At 47.3% G+C, this 19,976-nt stretch overlaps 1 long non-coding RNA gene across 1 annotated transcript; it reads left to right on the top strand.

Moving 5' to 3' along the window:
- Window positions 1-10: 10 nt before the first annotated feature.
- Window positions 11-7,364, top strand: LOC310764927. The gene is made up of 2 exons (XR_014549365.1): window positions 11-289; window positions 6,793-7,364. It is a non-coding gene; the product is annotated as an uncharacterized lncRNA (long non-coding RNA).
- The last annotated feature ends 12,612 nt before the right edge of the window (window positions 7,365-19,976 follow it).

Raw genomic sequence — 19,976 nt, 5'->3', positions numbered from 1 at the left:
CTCCCTCGCCCAGCTGCGCACGCGCAGCTCGTTTAAGGTGCGCTGGTCCTTGGTAGGTCGTGCAAGAGTGATGGAGAGACTTTGGTGGACGTTTCAAGTCGAGGCGGAGGAGGAAGACGACATCCAGGCGCTGCAGAGCTTAGCCTTGGTACCTGGAGAGGAATTGCACCAGCCCTTTCCAAATAAGCAAATCAGCCACAAAATTAAAAGACGCCTGCTTCTTGGGAGAAAAGCAATGACAAACCTAGACAGCATCTTAAAAAGCAGAGACATCACCTTGCCAACAAAGGTCCGTATAGTAAAAGCTATGGTTTTCCCAGTAGTGATGTATGGAAGTGAGAGCTGGACCATAAAGAAGGCTGATCGCCGAAGAATGGATGCTTTTGAATTCTGGTGCTGGAGGAGACGCTTGAGAGTCCCATGGACTGCAAGAAGATCAAACCTCTCCATTCTGAAGGAAATCAGCCCTGAGTACTCACTGGAAGGACAGATCCTGAAGCTGAGGCTCCAATACTTTGGCCACCTCAGGAGAAGAGAAGACTCCCTGGAAAAGACCCTGATGTTGGGAAAGATGGAGGGCACAAGGAGAAGGGGACGACAGAGGACGAGATGGTTGGACAGTGTTCTCAAAGCTACCAGCATGAGTTTGACCAAATTGCGGGAGGCAGTGGAAGACAGGAGGGCCTGGCGTGCTCTGGTCCAGGGGGTCACGAAGAGGCGGACACGACTAAACGACTAAACAAGAACAACAACATGAGCACATGTGGGAGTGGCCTATGGTGGCTGGATCTTGGAATAGTGGTTGTTTATTATTATTATTATTATTATTATTATTATTATTATTATTATTATTAATATACTGCCCTTCATCCGAAGATCACAGGGTGGTTTACAATATAAAAACACAAAAATACATCACATAGTAATGACAAAAGCAGTGCACCCACATAGAGCACCCAAAAAGCTGTTTTTGGGGGGAGATCACAGGTAAAACCCCCCCCCCCAAAGAGGACATTACGGCGGGGGGGGCAGGCTTTTGTTGGGGGAGGGGCAGAACCTCAGTTGAGTATATTTTATGTCTTTCAATTCCTTTTGAGGATTTGGGGAGCAGCTGCCCCCCCTCTTGGCTACGGCCATGGTACCCCCCCACAAAGTTTAAATGATTGATAATAATAATAATTTTATTATTTATACCCCGCCCATCTTGCTGGGTTTCCCCTTCCACTCTGGGCGGCTTACAGCACATAAAACATTGTAAAACATTAGACATTAAAATTTTCTCAATAATTCACCAAAGGTCTGAAAGAAGAGGAATGGTTTTTACCTGGTGCCTAAAGATAACTAACAGGCACCAAACAAACTTTCCTGGGGAAAACATTCCACAAGCGAGGGGTCACCACAGAAAAGGCCCATTCTGCATTGTTTTATTTGGACTGCTTCCTTGTGTATTTTAAGGTGGGTGTTAATATTTCATTATTTTCGTAACTTAAAAATTTTTTTGCTGCACTACATGAACTACTAAATGAACTACCTTGTTCAGCTTGTGACATGTGCATATAACTGTTAAGCAGTTTTCCTAACTCTTCATTGTCTGATGAGTTAGCTGCAGGCTGGCCTAATTAGACTTGGCACTCATGAGTCCAGACGTGGCTCAACTGCGACACCCATATAGACTTTATAGAACTGTACTCTATAAATTTGATCATCAGTCCCCTACCCAGGACACTGCAAAAGTGAACTAATCACATCTGGACAGCAGGTGGTGCTGTATTTTCAGGGAAAGCAAAGTTGTAGCATAGAAGAGCTATATACCATATTAGCAGGACGTAAACAGAAGATTATCTCAGTAATTTCCACACTGTGTGTCTGGATACACTAGTATAATCCTAATGTGCCATGAGATATGACTTTAAATTAAAATCTCCTGTGAGCCTCATGTGGCCGTTGCATCTCTGCACAAGATGCACAGTTCATCACCCAGGTCTTGCCTCCTAATCCAGGCTGCCTCACCCTCGTCCTCCAGATGTTTTTGGCCTACAACTCCCATGATCCCTAGCTAGCAGGACCAGTGGTCAGGGATGATGGGAACTGAAATATACTCGGAGTCGAGTGTGGATTTCATGCTCTTTATTCAGCTCATAGTAGTGAGGAGGAATGGAAGTTCCCCCGAAATGTCTGCTTTGTATACATTATTTACAGAATGGGCCCCAGGTGATTGGCTAATTCCAGGATTCTCCTGTAGGCCAATCAGGTTGCAGATTCACTTCCACCTGGAGTAGGATTGGGTAGCTCCTGCGGACCAATCAGACTGCTGCATTCTGGATCCTATTGTTCTAGGACCAATCAGACTGCTGCAATTTGGATCCTATTCAACTCAACAGGAATTGTAGTCTCAAAACATCTGGAGGACCAAGGTTGAGAAAGCCTGTCCTAATCAGTCTCTACTGGGGGAAGTTAATTCTGCTGTATCTCTGAATTAGTTACAGCAAAGAAGTTAAGAAGAGGCTTCCAAACAGATTTAAAGGGCATGTGGAGGTTGGAGATGGGAGGAAACTCATGTTGTGCAAGGCGAAGTTGTTCTGCTTTCCCAAAGCACTCTTTTAAATACAACCCAGAGTTTGTTGGCTTGCTTTTGTTGCGCTGTAGTGTTGAGAGAGTGTATCACAGGGGGTTGGACTAGATCAGCGGTCAGAAACCTTTTTCAGCTGTGGGCCGGTCCAATGTCCCTCAAACCATGTGGTGGGTTGGACTATATTTTTTTTGGGGGGGGAATGAATGAATTCCTATGCCCCACAAATAACCCAGAGATGCGTTTTAAATAAAAGCACACATTCTACTCATGTAAAAACACGCTGCTTCCCGGACCATCCGCGGGCTGGATTGAGAAAGTGATTGGGCCACACCTGGCCCATGGGCCTTAGGTTGCCTACCCCTGGACTAGATGAACAGCTCTACAGTGTGGTGCCAGTGTGGTGTAGTGGTTAGGGGCAGTAGACTCATAATCTGGTGAACCGGGTTCGATTCCCTGCTCCTCCACATGCAGCTGCTGGGTGACCTTGGGCTAGTCACACTTTTCTGAAGTCTCTCAGTCCCACTCACCTCACAGAGTGTTTGTTGTGGGGGAGGAAGGGAAAGGAGAATGTTAGCCGCTTTGAGACTCCTTCGGGTAGTGATAAAGGGGGATATCAAATCCAAACTCTTCTTCTTCTTCTTCTTCTTCTTCTTCTTCTTCTTCTTCTTCTTCTTCATCTTCATCATCTTCATCTTCTTCTTCCGTTCTGTGTTTCTACTCCAGATGGCAATAATGTGGTAACGTTGGGGAAGCCTCATAGAACAAGCAACAGAGCAGAATAATGTGCCGACAGATCAACATAAATCCATCACTAATGTGCTTATTACTGTGTCGACGGCATATTGCGAAATATAACTGCAGAAAGCGCCACCTGTCTTCAGGGACTGTACGTGGCATCTTAAAGTCCCCAACTAAATGATGACTTGCCACTGCCTCTGTAATTTCAGGTTTTAGAGCAGCTGGAAGACACCGCTGCCTAGCAACAAGGGAAATCCTGGTGTGCTCAGGAGGGCTGAAAACAGCACCCTGGTTGCCTGTAAAACCCCTCAGGACCATGTGCTTTATGCGTTTTGCTGAGGAGAGTTTGCGCTCTCTCTCTTTCCCCCCTCCCCTGCGCCCCGATCTTGGCAAGTTTCCAAAATAACACCAGCCTGTTTATTTACTCCCAGAGCTTGCAGTATGAGCAGATTCCCAGAGGAGGGATTGGAAAGCTTCTAGAGGCGGCGGCTGCCTGGTTGTGAAGAGAGGGCGGTCAGCAAGCAATAAAACTATTGTTGAGGGTTTTATGAAACAGGCCTCTGCCTGGGCTGCTCTCCAGCAAATTAGAATGGGGGGGGGGAGAGAGAGAGTGCAGTGTAATGTTGTGGTTAGAGAAGTGGTTCTCAAAGGGTGTGATGCGCCACACTGGTGTGGCAAGAGAGGATGGCAAGTATGGCAGGAAGATTCAAAGACCATCAAAGAAACATCTAAACATTTCAGTGTAGTATAGCATAGTATCAAAATATCCGTATTATGCAAATAATAATAATAAAAAACCTTTGCAAAATGATACTGCGGACCGTCCTAGTCGTGATCCAAAATTGCTGTTCAAAGAGAGTACTGGAGACAAGAAGAAAAAGATGAAGATGAAGAAGAGGAAGAGGTGGCTTGGGAAGCCCAGCCAGCTGTGTGGGATATTACTTTTAATTTTATTTACACCCTGCTCACCTGGCTGGGTTTCCCCAGCCACTCTGGACGGCTTACAGCACATATAAAACACAGTAAAACACCAAACATTAAAAACTTCCAGGTGCCTTCAGATGTCTTCTAAAAGTTGTGTAGTTCTTCTACAGTTCTCCATGTCATATTGTTGGTAACAAGGATTTCCAACTGACAAATATGGACCATTCTTTTGGTTACTGGTGAGATAAAGGAATAGTGGTGGCAGCGGGGCCATGGCCCCCGGCACACATTTTAAAGGGGGTACAATCAGGCACCCCTATGATAGGCACAGAGCCCTGGCAGCGGAGGCGCAGCAGCCGGTGGGTTGGTATACTGGGCAGGTAGATGAATGGAGGCAGCTGGTGAGCCTATTGGAGGCAGGCTCCGTTCACCCTCTGTGTGGGCTCCCTGCACAGCCCCCACCCCAGATGCCCAGTCCACCGGGGGGTGCAACATTTGCCTTTCGCCGGGCACCAGCAACCCATGCTATGGTCCTGCTGGTGAGTGATGCTCAGTAGTAGTGGTGGACCTTTGTGACAGTCAGCCCCAAGAGATGTGTGGAAGCTGTTGGGATACAGCAGATATGCAGGGCATTTGCCCCCCACTCCCAATATTGCTGAACTACAACTCCCATCATCCCTGGTCATGGGCTGTGCTTGCTGTGGCTGATGGATTTTGGGGGTTCAGCAACATCAGTACGTTTCCTTCTATAAACATTTCTGCTGTTTTGGTTTTGGATTTAGAAGCCTAAAGTGGGATCTGCAACTAAATGTTTCAGGGTGGAGTGATTCTTTCCCGTCCGTCTGATACCCAGTTTTATGTGTGTGTTCCCTACCACCACCACAACAGATAGGGTTCCTCCAGGTGTCCCTTTTATTGTGCATTTGTTCTGATGGGATCAGGGCAGTTGTACACAACTTTGCTTTCAACACTGTTTAGACTCAGAAAGTTTCAGCGCAGACAAACTGCTGTGTTTCCAGTTGACGCATGCCCCGTAGCATCCCGCTGAAATCCTGTAACTTTCTGTTCTTCAAATGTTCCAGGTTGATTTATTTTTGTCTTGCTTTCATTGTGCTGTAGTGCAGGGGTGCCCCTCCAGAGAGCAAAAATGCAGCAACATTGGAGATGCATAGCAGAACAACTAATGGAGCAGAATGATCTGTGGATCTTGTTGTTGTTTAGTCGTGTCCGCCTCTTCGTGGCCCCCTGGACCAGAGCACGCCAGGCACTCCTGTCTTCCACTGCTCCCGCAGTTTGGTCAGACTCATACTGGTAGCTTTGAGAACACTGTCCAACCATCTCATCCTCTGTCGCCCCCTTCTCCCTGTGCCCTCCATCTTTCCCAACATCAGGGTCTTTTCCAGGGAGTCTTCTCTTCTCATGAGGTGGCCAAAGTATTGGAGTCTCAGCTTCAGGATCTGTCCTTCCAGTGAGCACTCAGGGCTGATTTCCTTCAGAATGGAGAGGTTGGATCTTCTTGCAGTCCATGGGACTCTCAAGAGTCTCCCCCAGCACCATAATTCAAAAGCATCAATTATTCGGCGATCAGCCTTGTTTATGGTCCAGCTCTCACTTCCATACATCACTAGATCTGTGGATAAGGTAAAGGTAAAGGGACCCCTGACCTTTAGGTCCAGTCGTGGCCGACTCTGGGGTTGCGGTGCTCATCTCGCTTTATTGGCCGAGGGAGCCTGCATACAGCTTCCGGGTCATGTGGCCAGCATGACTAAGCTGCTTCTGGCGAGCCGTTTACCTTCCTGCCAGAAGGGAACCTATTTATCTACTTGCACTTTGACGTGCTTTCGAACTGCTAGGTTGGCAGGAGCAGGGACCGAGCAACGGAAGCTCACCCCGTTGTGGGGATTCGAATCACGACCTTCTGATTGGCAAGTCCTAGGCTCTATGGTTTAACCCACAGCGCCACCTGTGGATAGCCTAGTCTAAATCTATCTACCGGTAATACACTATTAAGGGGCAGATGGGGTTCATCAGCCTGGCATGGCAGCCCATCAAGGAGAAGGAAAACTCTGATCCTAAATCTCTGCTGCCTTGCGGGACATCTTTGGGAGAAAAGGCTAAGGAGTAAACCCTACATAAATCCAGAATGGAGTCCCTAAGGCGGTTGGAGGGTGCCTTGTGTGCCTCCTTCCAGCAACTCCTGCAGCCAAGCTGGTGCCAAACCTATTGCTCTGCTTTCCTTTGGACCACATCAGCGACAGCGGGGGGGGGGGGGGCGGTGCCTTGTCATCTGGACAAGATTAAAGAAAGATAAAAAAAATACTTCAGGTTCTCTGTCTTGCAGCTAGCTATAGTATTCACTCATTAAGATCCAACCTGAGAAACTATTCAGAATGTATAAAGGTCTTTCAAATGTTTGCTGGAAATGCCAAGAACGCAAAGGGATATTTTATAATGCTTGGCAGACATGTGAAAGGGCTAAAAAATATTGGATACACGTCCATACATTGATACAGCAAATTTTAAAAGTTCATATTCAATTGAAGCCAGAACTCTTTCAGGGTTAATGGATACACAACTGGAAAAGGATGGTGGGAGATTACTCCAGTTTATGATTGCAGCGGTGAGATTGCTATATGCACAAAGTTGGAAAGATACAGCCTAAAGGAATGGCTGGTAAAACTATTGGACTTGGCTGAGGTGGCAAAGTTAACGTGTTTAATTAGAGAAAAACCATTACAGACATTTATTAATTTATTAATGAACTTGTAATTTATTATTAATTTATTAATGAACTTGTAATTTATTAATGAACTTGTAATATCTGGATTTGAAGATTGAAAAAAAATACTGGTTTACAGAGGCAATGAATTATATATATTTTTAAAAATGTAACTGTATAGACCCAGTAATTTTTGGCACTATATAACTATCAATGTTGATGCCATTGCTGGTGGGGATGTTGATGAAACTGTTTAGGATTTCCTCCATCTGCCTGCAATGGCATCATCTCCTACCTCCTGCCACCCTGCAAAAAAAATGCAAAGATGAATCATTTGAAAAGCCAACTCATGACTGCAGAATCATGACAAAATTCAAGCACACATATCTTAATTATGCAAACACTTGATTTGAATAGTAATATATTCTGCTTTCCGGTCACAGAATTATATTTTGATTTTTCCCCTTTTTCATATTTGAGAGTTGAGCTGGCACACACAAGCTGCAGTTTATTCTGTTTCCCCGATGTTTCCTTAACTGCAGTTAATTTCTGCATTACATTTGAGCTGTCACACAACATAGAAGCCACATCTGGTAAAACGAACAGCATGTAGTGCATGCTTAGTGTTCATTTCCATGTTATGTGAGTGCAGAAAAAAAAATCAATTTGCAGGATCCTTAGCCCAGTAAATTTCAGGAGTAAAGTGATGAAATTCGGGGCAGTATTCCAGCACATAGTTCTTTCCTGCTGTTTTCACAGAGGAGCAGAAGAATGCAAGTACAGAAAGAATGGGAGGGTAGCAAAGTTGCCCAGTAATGTTCCTTGTTGTTCCAGTGGTGTGAATGAAATTTAGTGCGAGTTGCTGGTCCTATATCGGTCAAGAAGCCACCGTTTCATAACGCCACCAGGTGTTGCAGGAACATCAGAAAACAGGACATAAGCTCTAGCATTATGATCAGGAAAACTAACACAATGTTCTCCACCTCTGAATGCACCAACACAGACCGGAAACTTTTCACTGGAATGCCAAAGAAGCTGTTTGCACTGACCGATGACCCTCTGCCCTTGCATCCACCCTCGATTTGTCATGGGAGGGAGTTTCTCCTGTTCGCTCTGAGTCTGAAGGACCTTCTTGACAGGACTGGGGTTCCCATGTCCTCCGAACACGAACGGGCTCTGGCCCCAAACACATCCCTGTTTGGATCGGAGCTCTCCCAGTCTGCACACTCTGCTTTCAACTCCCGTAAGGTGCTGTGCAGCTGCAACAACTTCTCCAGCAGCTCTTGGTCCTGGAGTTGCATTTCTAACTAGAAGAGGAAAGAAGCGAGAAAGGGAGAACTATTTGAGTGACTCTGTAGCATGGTAGCTTCGACAAGTGTTTGGCGGGAGGTCTCCCAGTCACATCTTACCTGCAGTTCTTTGCACGTGTACTTGGGAGTAAGCCCTGTGGAACATTGCTAGGTTTCCTTCTGAGTAAACAGGCAAAGGATTGGGCCACACATGGTCAAAGTGAAACTACATTTTCTCAGTCCCCCATCTAAAATTTGAAGATCGTAAGAGTGGTCCACACTACAGAGTTACTGGGAAGCCTTATGTGGGAATGCTTAATGTTCTCTTGGTTCTCAGGAACAAACTTGGCGCAATGTTAAATGCATCTTTGCATTTAACTGGACTAGTTACAACAGGCAAGTCTTTAGCATATGCGCCGCCGGGGTGCAAAGATCCGCCCAGCGCCCCCAAATTTAGTTTAGCCCCAGCGCCGTGGAGAATGACAAGCGCTGCCGTTGTGAATGACAAGCGCTACCGCTGGCGCAGCACGTCTTTGCTAAATAAGCACACAAAGTCGAAAGTCCTTTAGTGAAACAGTAGGTATACATTTCGGTAATACCTAGGTATATATGTATTTTGTTTTTCTAGCTTGATCAAAATTATTTATTATTTCATAACAGGTAGATAGTTAAGAGCTTAGGCGACTTCAGCGGCGGGCGCCTGGCGCCCCCCAGAATTCGGCGCCCGCACCTCTTGCACCCCCGGGTAAAGACAGCCCTGGGTTTCAAAAATGCAAATAGCACCAGAGGGTGAAGTAAGTTTTTATCTGCATCACAGCAGGCATGGAAGGGAAGATTCAACCCTTCCCTCCCGCTGCAGCTCTGAGGAAACTTTTCCCTATGATGCTCATTTTGCGTTGGGAGGAAATTCCCTGTGATCTGTGCTCCCCAACCCAGAGCTAAGGCAATTTGCATTAAAATAATAGCAATCCTGCATCTTAAATGCAAAGATACCTGTTACGTCACATTGGAACGAGTTTGACTCTCTGGTTAATGAGTTTCTTGACCTGCCAGTGTTAATTACAGATAGGTAGCCGTGTTGGTCTGCCATAGTCAAAACAAAAAATTTTTTTCCCTTCCAGTAGCACCTTAAAGACCAACTAAGTTAGTTCTTGGTATGTGTTAGTTCTTGGTATGTGTTAGTTCTTGCCAGTGTTAAAGCATCCTAGCTGATGACACTGGAGGATTTAGGCATGGGCTTGATGGCCATATTTGCAGTAGAACAGGTGACTTCCTTTCCGATATACCTTAGAGCAGTACTGCTGGGGTGTGCTAAGGTAAAGTGGAGAGGCAGTGTGGTGTAGTAGTTAGAGTCCCAGGGTTCAAATCGCCACTCAGCCAGGAAGTTCTCTGGGTGAGCTTGGACCAGCCATTGCCTCAGCCTAACCTACCTCAAAGGGTGGTTGTGAGAATAAAAAATGGGAGAGGAGAACCATGTTTGCATGCCGCCTGGACTCCTTAGAGGAAAGGTGGAATATCAATTAAATCAAATCACTAATAAACTGGAGTTAGGAAAGCGCTTGAGGGCTAAGTATCTTTTCCAGTATCTTACGATCCTGCCTGCACTCTGCATCTTATCTCCTTTGGAGATTAGGAAGGTTTGAACGTTTGCCAGACATTCTTCACCATTGCAAACCCTCCAACGTTTCTCCGATGAAAATAGGGACGTCCCATTCCATAATGTTAATTTTATTATTTATACCCCACACATCTTACCGGGTTGCCCCAACCACTCTGGGTAGCTTCCAACATATAGAAAAACACAACAAAACATAAAAAACCCTTCCCTATACAGGATTGCCTTCAGACGGCTTGGGGGTCGTATAACTTCATAGCGTCCAACATTTCTCCAGTGAAAATAGGGACGTCCTAAGGAAAAGTGGGACATTCTGGGATCAAATCTGAAACAGGGACAGCTTCTCTATATCAGGGACATCCCTGGAAAATAGGGACATTTGGAGGGTCTGCCATTGTGTCTGGGCTCTGGAATTCTCTCTCCCCCTGGGAGGTCAGCTTCACCCCTCCTTCCTAGTTTCTCAGTGAGTTTGTTTTGTTTTGTTTTGGTGGTTCTTGGAAGATTAGTTTGCTACTGCCTGGGTATTATTTGTGAACTTTGATATTGTTATAAGCAACTTTGGATGCTCATTGTGAGCAGAATAGCAAGGCAAAGATATGTTGAAATGAACAAGATTTCAGAGAAGATCAGAAAAGGTTCCATTCCGAATGGCATCTTTTGTTGCCACGCTGCCTCCCCCCAAACCCCACGACAATTTTGGCAGCAAATGAAATGACAAATGCCTCCCTTATTCAAAGAAGGTGTGGACAATATTGCTCTCTCTAAAGGGGCACATACTGGATATAATTTGAGGGCTGTGTTAAGATTGATAATGTGCTTTCAAGGCCTTGGAAATGTGACGTAACCTTAAAGCAGAGTGTCATTGAGCATGCACAAAGTGACTTTCCCTCCCTGCTGAGTGATGTCAGCATTGGCCAAATCCTCGGAGGCATGGCTGCCTTCATATCCAAGTTCTGACACTTCCAGTTTCAGAAACAAATCAGCCCTGTGCCTATGAGCTTACAGCAGAAACACTCTGATATTCACCTCCTCCCACCATCCGGCTCATCATCCCGTCTCGACCTTTGAGTCACCTTGATCAGCGTTAGTCTCTGGGTGTTCGGTCTGTTGTGCAAAGCTATGAATACTAAGGAGGAAGGAGTGAAACTTTACCCTTTCCATCTCGGCTGAGTGAGAGAGAGACACTCAGTCTGTCTGCTGCCTGGGAAACAAGCACTCTGGGTGCATTTGCCCTCATGGTGTAAATCACATTTTTTTTGCCAGCTTCCAGAATTTGTGATTTTTTCTGGCTATTTCCTCTTCCCCCTTCCCAATTCCTCCTCTCTTTCTCTTTCCATTTGTAAGACGTTCATTTTTGTTTCACGCCTCTTTCTTCCAAGTTAAGTACCAAAACCCCTGGCGAAGAGAAAGTCTTCATCTGTTGCCTAAAAATAATGGTGGCTCCAGGCATGCCTCCCTGGGGCGAGGGAGCCACGACTGAAAAGATCCATTATTCTATTGCACCTGTCTAAGGGGCTACAGGTGGGACAACAGAGCCTAGGACTTGCCGATCAGAAGATCGGCGGTTCGAATCCCCGTGACGGGGTGAGCTCCCGTTGCTTGGTCCCTGCTCCTGCCAACCTAGCAGTTCGAAAGCACGTCCAAGTGCAAGTAGATCAATAGGCACCGCTCCGGCGGGAAGGTAAACAGCATTTCCGTGCGCTGCTCTGGTTCGCCAGAAGCGGCTTAGTCATGCTGGCCACATGACCCGGAAGCTGTACGCCGGCTCCCTCGGCCAATAAAACGAGATGAGCGCTGCAACCCCAGAGTCGGCCACAACTGGACCTAATGGTCAGGGGTCACTTTACCTTTAAGGGCCTACAGAAAGAAGGTCACTCTCCCCTTCTGTGGTTTCCAGAAAATGGCATTTAGAGGCAGGCATCTTCTGGCAGTAGGGGTAGGTACTAGCCATCATGGCAAGTAGCCATTCACAACTTGGTTCTCAATGGGTTTTCAAATGCTCTTTTAAAAGCTACCCAAGTTGGTGGCACACTATGGTGTTTTGTTTAAAAATCAAGGGAATTGTGTGCTGTTTGCCTACCACCCACAGAGCGGCAGCGGCAGCATTTGAGAGTGTGGCACTTCTGGGAAGCAGGAAAGCTGGTTGCCGCAGTGGTAAGCAAAGTGCCCACCTTTTGAAGATTGCCAGGCTTTCGGAGCAGGGAGCGCCAACTGCTCATCTTGGAAAATGGAAGAAAGGAAAATGGAAAGAACAAGTTCCAGCAGATCTCCCTGGGATGAATAAGCTGGTGTGTGAAGAACGCTGTCACTGCTCACTTAAAGTTCAGGAGTAGCCAGCTGGCTTTCATCCCGCTGCCCTAGAGGACAGGGCCTTCTTCGTGGCTGCTCCCAGAATTGGGAACTCCCTTTCCAGAGAAGCTCGAGCAAGAGCACTCTGTGATTCCCAGCAGAGTTAGAACATAGCCATTGTGACCGGCATGTCACAAGAAGCTTTTGTTCCAAAATAAATTCCGTGCCAAAGCAGTCCGAGTCTCTCTTTCTTTGTCTTGCCTGCAGTCCCCAATCAGCTTACTGAGAGGCCAGTTGGGTCAATTGCCATCTCAAGGACTAACCTGTCGTGTGGATCAAATGAGATCCTTATGTTGCACAAAGCATCTCGCAGAAAAGGTTGGAAGGCAAATGCAAGGAATCACTTAGGAGGGTACCTGTGGCTCTGCAAACAGCATAGAAAAGGAGGGTCAAACTTCTGTGCCACCTGGAAAAGCTCAAGAGCTGCAATAGAAGGTTTGCTCTGTGGATACCTGGCAGCTCCCTCACCCCACTTTTCAACATTTGGTGACTGGCACAAATCTTGCAAGTGAAGCCTTTTGCATTCCAGCAGCTCTGAAAAGCTTCACCTGCTGAACTCCTGCCTGCTGGGCTGCTCTTGCGAGCACCCAAGGAGCCTTACCCCTCTCTGCCTGGGGAGGACCTGCACAAAGGGAGGTGGGCTTTGCCTTACCAGTTCTCTCCTCAGCCACGCCAGCGCCTGTTCGATACGCAGCTTTCTCTCTTCTTCCAGCTGCATGCTGGAAACGTGGGGCGTTCAGGCAGCGCCAGGCTCTGCCCGCTGAGGGGGCAGCATGGGGCTTCCGAATGCACAGGCCAGGAGCTCCAATCTCTCTCCCTCTCCCACTGCTTGCCGCCTCCTCTTCCAGCCGAACTGAAGTCCCCCCCCCCCCCCCGCAAGCCTCTACGCAGTTGCAGTGGCACCGTGCAGCCAGCAGAACAGAAGCAACTGGTGACTCGGCTTGGAACATGTGTGCCTGGGTGGGAGTGTGGGTGTTTCTCTCCCCCCCCCAATTCCATCTTTTTGCAGCACACTCTGATCAGGGCTGGTCGGGAGCTCCTCTATGCCATGCCAAGCACCACCTGATCCAGGGATGTGTGTTTGTGTGTGTGTTAGAGAGAGAGAGAGAGAGAGAGAGAGAGAGAGAGAGAGAGAGACAGACAGACAGACAGACAGACAGACAGACAGACAGACAGACAGACAGGAGGGGGAGTCATCAAATAAAAAAAGGTTCCTTTCTTGGGTCAGAGGAGGTGGAATCAAGAGTAGCTGAGCCAGACAGAGACTGGCATTTTTGTCTGCTCTGCCAGGGGAACACAAGGCTCTGGCGGCTGCGAGGGGCAAACGGATCATGCCCAGTTCTGTGGCAGCCTGTAAACCACATGTGTCCCGAGAGAACGTAAGCCGAGAATACAGTGGTACCTCGGGTTACATACACTTCAGGTTGCAGACTCCGCTAACCCAGAAATAGCACCTCGGGTTAAGAACTTTGCTTCAGGATGAGAACAGAAATCGTGCTCCGGCAGTGCAGCAGCAGCGGGAGGCCCCATTAGCTAAAGTGGTGCTTCAGGTTAAGAACAGTTTCAGGTTAAGAACAGACCTCCAGAATGAATTAAGTTCTTAACCCGAGGTACCACTGTAGGTAGTTTAAGAATGGCTTGTCTGTTGATCAGGCCAATGGCACATCTAACCTTCTTGCTACCTATAGACCTTGCTGGAACTGATCAAAGTGTGGTCGCCCCCTGGAAAGGCAGCATACAGTCCCCATGGTATAGCATCTAGGGTCTCCAGTTAAATAGTGGGTGATGGGGAGAAAGGGGGTGTGCCAGAGAGGCTCTGCTAATCAGCAGGGACATTGGAGTCTGCTATTGATTGATTATACTAAATCAAACCACCGGTCTATCTAACCCAGTAATGTCAACACTGACTGGCAGCTGCTCTCCGGGGTTTCAGATCCTGGGCATTCCCAGTGCTATCTGGAGATGCCATTGGGTATTGAACTTGGAACATTCGGCCTGCCAACTTGCTCTCCACTGAACCAATGCCCTTCTCCAACTTGGGACAAGATGGAGAATTAAGCCTGCCCTTTCCCAAGGCAGCTGCTGCAACTGTATTTTCGCAGCACCGAGGAGAAAATGGCCTTGCACATTTCTGCAGGCTCCTGTGACCTGTCGCCAGCCCTGGAGATGCGTTTCCAAGGAAACCTCAGTCACGATGCGACGCCTTTTCATTTGTTTGTATGTGACACAGTTCCAGCTTTTTCAGGCTCCGGCTTTGTCACGAGGAACAGCAAGGACAGAATGTTTCTGAATGAGTGAATCTGGGGAAAGGAGGAACTAGCAGTGGCAAGGGATCGCCTTCATTGGCACAGCTTGGGCTGGCAGGGGAATTGCTCTCTTCTAGGCGAGGGTGTGAGCAATGGGACAAATCTCTCTGAGGCTTTTGCAGGATGCAAAACTTCAAAACTTTTTGAGACACCAAATCCTATCTCTTCACTTTATTTTGAGGTGTTTGGGCAACATTTTTTCCCCATTTCACTTTTAATTTGTATACCGCCTTTCTATATTGCTACACACAAGGAGGCTTACAAGATGAAGAAACCACATAACCATCTGATCCAATACAAAAGTCATAATAATTTTAAAATAAACAATTTACATCAAATAAAGCAATATTCAATAATCCATTAGAGTATAATAGTAAACAGTAAAATTGAACATCAGCAAATAATAATTAAACAGTTTACACTTATCAATTACAAAAAAGAATCACTAAACTATTATCACTTTTCTCTAACACCAGTGTACTGGAAGAAGCAAAGATCACCAGTGTTGAAGCAATGATTCTTCAACATCAACTTCACTGGACTGGTCATGTTGTGTAGATGCCTGATGATCGTCTTTCAAAGCAACTACTCTATTCCAAACTTAAAAAGGGAAAGCGTAATGCTGGTGGTCAACAAAAGAGGTTTAAAGACTGTCTCAAGGCAAATCTAAAAAAATGTAGTATAAACACTGACAACTGGGAAACACTTGCCTGTGAGCGCTCCAGTTAGAGAACAGCCTTTACCAAAGGTGTCATGAACTTTGAAGACACTCGAACTCAGGACGCAAGGGAGAAACGTGTTAAGAGGAAGGCACGCTTGGCAAACCCTCACCGTGATCAACTCCCGCCTGGAAACCAATGTCCTCCACTGTGGAAGGATGTGTGGATCCAGAATTGGCCTCCACAGTCATTTACAGACTCACTGTTGAAATTGTGTTTATGGAAGACAATCCAACCCTGCTTGGGGTCATCTGTCTGGCCGCTGTGAGAAACAGGATGCTGTGTTTCTTGGGCTCATGTTCTGATCAAACAGGTCCCTCCTTGTGTTCACATGATCAGCAATTACTGTAGGTAAAGATGAAGGGACCCCTGACCGTTAGGTCCAGTTGCCTACGACTCTCGGGTTGTGGTGCTCATCTCACTTTACTTGCTGAGGGAGCTGGCATACAGCTTCTGGGTCATGTGGCCAGCATGACTAAGTCACTTCTGGCAAACCAGAGCAGCGCACGGAAACGCCGTTTACCTTTCCGCCGGAGCGGTACCTATTTATCTACTTGCACTTTGAAGAAGAAGAAGAGGAGGAGGAGGAGGTGGAGGAGTTTGGATTTGATATCCTGCTTTATCACTACCCGAAGGAGTTTCAAAGCGGCTCACATTCTCCTTTCCCTTCCTCCCCCACAACAAACACTCTGTGAGGTGAGTGGGGCTGAGAGACTTCAGAGAAGTGTGACTGGCCCAAGGTCACCCAGCAGCTGCATGTGGAGGAGCGGAGGAGCGAACCCGGTTTCCCAGATTACGAGTCCACTGCTCTTAACCACTACACCACACTGGCTTTGATGTGCTTTCAAACTGCTAGGTTGGCAGGAGCTGGGACTGAGCAATGGGAGCTCACCCCGTTGTGGGGATTCGAACCGCCGACCTTCCAATTGAGAAGCCCTAGGTTCAGTGGTTTATTCTTTGCTTATTCAATACATATTTGCCTGTTCCCTAGAATGTCTCAGAGTCCTTGCTGAGGCAGAACGCATGAACCAAGGGTGTGGCTCTGCATTATACAGCTTCCTAAGTTTGGACTGGGGGTGAAATAGTTAACAATGTGAACAAGTTGTAATGAAACAGGCAAAAAGCTATCTGGGGATAGCTGAGCTGGCGTTCTCAGGCTTCGTTTGTTAATTGCACCAGCAATTACAGGAGGGAGCCCATGAGGTTTGAGTCTTTCGATGCGGCAGAAGCTGTTCCACAAAGCTGCATCCTGCCCCACTTCCATGTGGGGTTAAATACCCAGCGCATGGGGCACAATGATAGGAGCTTCTCTCACACAGGCCCCATGGAATTGAATAAGAGTGCCAAGCAGCACAGAAAGCATACCTGGCACAAAGGACTGCTGTTTTTAGCAAGGCAGTGAACAGGAGGGAGAGAGGGTAAGGGAGAGACTTCGATCCTTTAACCCAGGCTTCCTCAACCTCAGCCCTTCAGATGTTTTGGGACTACAGTTCCCATCATCCCTGACCACTGGTCCTGCTAGCTAGAAGAAGAAGAAGAAGAGTTTGTATTTGATATCCCACTTTATCACTACCCTAAGGACTCTCTAACATTCTTTCCCTTCCTCCCCCACAACAAACACTCTGTGAGGTGAGTGGGGCTGAGAGACTTCAGAGAAGTGTGACTGGCCCAAGGTCACCCAGCAGCTGCATGTGGAGAAGCGGAGACGCAAACCCGGTTCACCAGATTACGAGTCTATCGCTCTTAACCACTACACCACACTGGCTCTCAATCCCTAGCTATGGATCATGGGACTTGTAGACCAAAAACATCTGGAGGGCCAAGGTTGAAGAAGCCTGCTCTAACCCCTCTCGCCATCAGGCATGCCTGCCCCAGCAGCTGAGAGCGGCGGGGGTCTCATGACCTCTGCACCTGCAACCAGTCTAAATCTCCTAGGTCAACGCCAGCTGCAAGGCAGAGACAATTGCTATAATTGCTTTAACTGTTTTTTAATTTGAAACCAGAAGCTTTTTTTTGCTGGGGATGTTAGGTGATGAATTAAGAAAAGCAGACCATAGACTATTTATGTACACTACGACTGCCTCCAGAATCTTAGTAGCTCAAAAATGGAAAGCTCAGGAAATACCAACACGAATGGAGTGGCAGACAAAAATGGTCCAATATGTAGAATTAGCAAAACTGACCCACAGGATCTGTAACCAAGAGGAAACAAAGTTCAAAAAGGAATGGAGTAAATTTGTTGAATATATAGGTAATAACTGTAGAAGTTTAAAGACTGTAGCAGGATTAAAATAAATCTTGTGATGTGTATAGAATGCAAATAAGAACCTGTGAAAGAGAAAATTTAATACGAAAGCCAGATAAGGGAGGGAGGGAAGTCCGTGCATGATAGAACGTGTAGTAAATAAATAGACATATGACTGTTGAACTTTAGAGTATTTATTTTGTTTGAATATGTTACAGAAAACTCAATAAAAAGCATATAAAAACCCTGTTATTTAATTTGTTGTTGTTGAAGGGGAGATGTGCCTGGGAAGAGAGGAGCTGGAGGAAAAGCAAGCTCCCCCCCCTTCCGCCAATCACAGTGGTTCTGGGTAAGGGGAGTTATGTTGTGGGGGGTAGGAGAGGCCTGGTAAGGGGCACACGGCACAGGCAGTTGGCGACTGTGCCATAGGCCAGCCCCTCCTCCAATCTGGGGAACTGTGGTTATCCTATCAGGCAGCCCTTGGGTCTGTGGCTGCAGTTGCTGAACACCAGGTCAGCTCAGAGGAAGACCTTCGCCATCCATGATTTGATTGTGGATGAGGAGACTTGTCTGGCTCACTGGGGCCTGGGTGGGTGAGCATGGCAGAGATGGTCTCACCCACCTGTGCGCACCTGGGTACTCGGCGCAGCAACAGGGCAGACTTGAGGGTCAGGGAGGGGGGAGTTGCTGTAGTCTATAAATATAATAATAATAATAATAATAATAATAATAATAATATAATACAGTGGTACCTTGGGTTAAGAACTTAATTCGTTCTGGAGATTCGTTCTTAACCTGAAACCTGAGCCAGTGTCGTGTAGTGGTTAAGAGCGGTAGTCTCGTAATCTGGGGAACTGGGTTCGCTTCCCCGCTCCTCCACATGCAGCTTCTGGGTGACCTTGGGCCAGTCACACTTCTCTGAAGTCTCTCAGCCCCACTCACCTCACAGAGTGTTTGTTGTGGGGGAGGAAGGGAAAGGAGAATGTGAGCCGCATTGAGACTCCTTCGGGTAGTGATAAAGCGGGATATCAAATCCAAACTCTTCTTCTTCTTCTTCTTAACCTGAGGTACCACTTTAGCCGCACCACTGCCGTGCAATTTCTGTTCTCGTCCTGAAGCAAAATTCTTAACCTGAGGTACAATTTCTGGATTAATGGGGTCTGAAACCTGAATTGCTGTAACCTGAAGCGTCTGTAACCCGAGGTATAATAATAATAATAATAATAATAATAATAATAATAATAATATGAATGCCTTAGGACCACAGTACCTCATGGGCTGCCTCTCTGCATCTGAACCGACCCAGACCAGGGGCGAAGGAAGGCGTCATGACACCTGGGGCAGGCGTCGCTATGTAGGGCGCATGTGTGGCATCGCTACGTATGACGCATGAGGCATACGTAGCGATGCCACACATGCGCTGGTGGTTTGCTGGTGCCACCACTCCAGTGCCATACGGACGGTGCCGGGATCCATCGCCGCTACAGCCGCGAGCAGAGGATCCCGGCACTGTCCGTACAGCACTGGAGCGCCGCCGCCGCCAAACCGCTATACAGCGCATGTGCGGCATCGCTACATACAGCGCATGCATGTGACACCGCACATATGCTGTACATAGCGGTTTGCTGCCGGTGCCGGGATCATCTGCTTGTGGCTGCAGCCGCGAACGGAGGATCCTCCACATGCGGCTGCGGCAGCTCGATGGCTGCTTGCGCTGCCGCGAGCCCCTGTGGGGTGACTTCTTGTCACCCCTGCAGACATGGAACCTGGGGCGCATGGCTCCTCCATTGCGACGCCACTGACCCAGACCGTGCAATCATCATCTGAGGAGCACAGGTTTGGAAAGTACATAGGGCCAGTGGCGTAGCGTGGGGGGTGCAGGGGGGGCCGGCCGCACCGGGCGCAACATCTGGGGTTAGGGCAAATCCATGGGTTAGGGGGCGCAAATCCACGGGTTAGGGGGCGCAAATCCACGGGTTAGGGGGCGCAAATTACTTGCCTTGCCCCGGGTGCTGACAACCCACGCTACGCCACTGCATAGGGCATCATAGAATGGTAGAGACCCACAAGGATCCTTTAGTCTAACCCGCTGCGATGCAGGAATCTCAGCTAAAGCATCTGTGACAGATGGTCATCCAAACTGACCCCACCAAACTCATAACAATACCTTCACCTACATTCCTCTTAAAGAAAACATGCCACAGTATTTTTCCTATTATTTATTCACGTTGTAATTTATTTCATAATATTTATACACCATTTGATTGTTTTAAAACACCCACCCACACCCTCAAAGCGGTTTACAAAGAGAATAACGCAGTGCAATTATAAGTAAAGAAAAACCCAACTCTTTTAAATTATACAAAATCAGAATAAACTAAAAACAGATCCACGAGCGTGCCTGGGTAGGCTTGCCTGAACAAAAACGTTTTTAGCAAGTGCCGAAAAGAACGCACCTGCCTGAGGTCAATAGACGGGGAGTTCCAGAGGGTAATTGCTG

Source organism: Podarcis filfolensis (assembly GCF_964270895.1).
Source record: "Podarcis filfolensis genome assembly, chromosome: 6".
Lineage (NCBI taxonomy): Eukaryota > Metazoa > Chordata > Lepidosauria > Squamata > Lacertidae > Podarcis > Podarcis filfolensis.
This window is presented reverse-complemented; position numbering and strand designations above follow the sequence as displayed.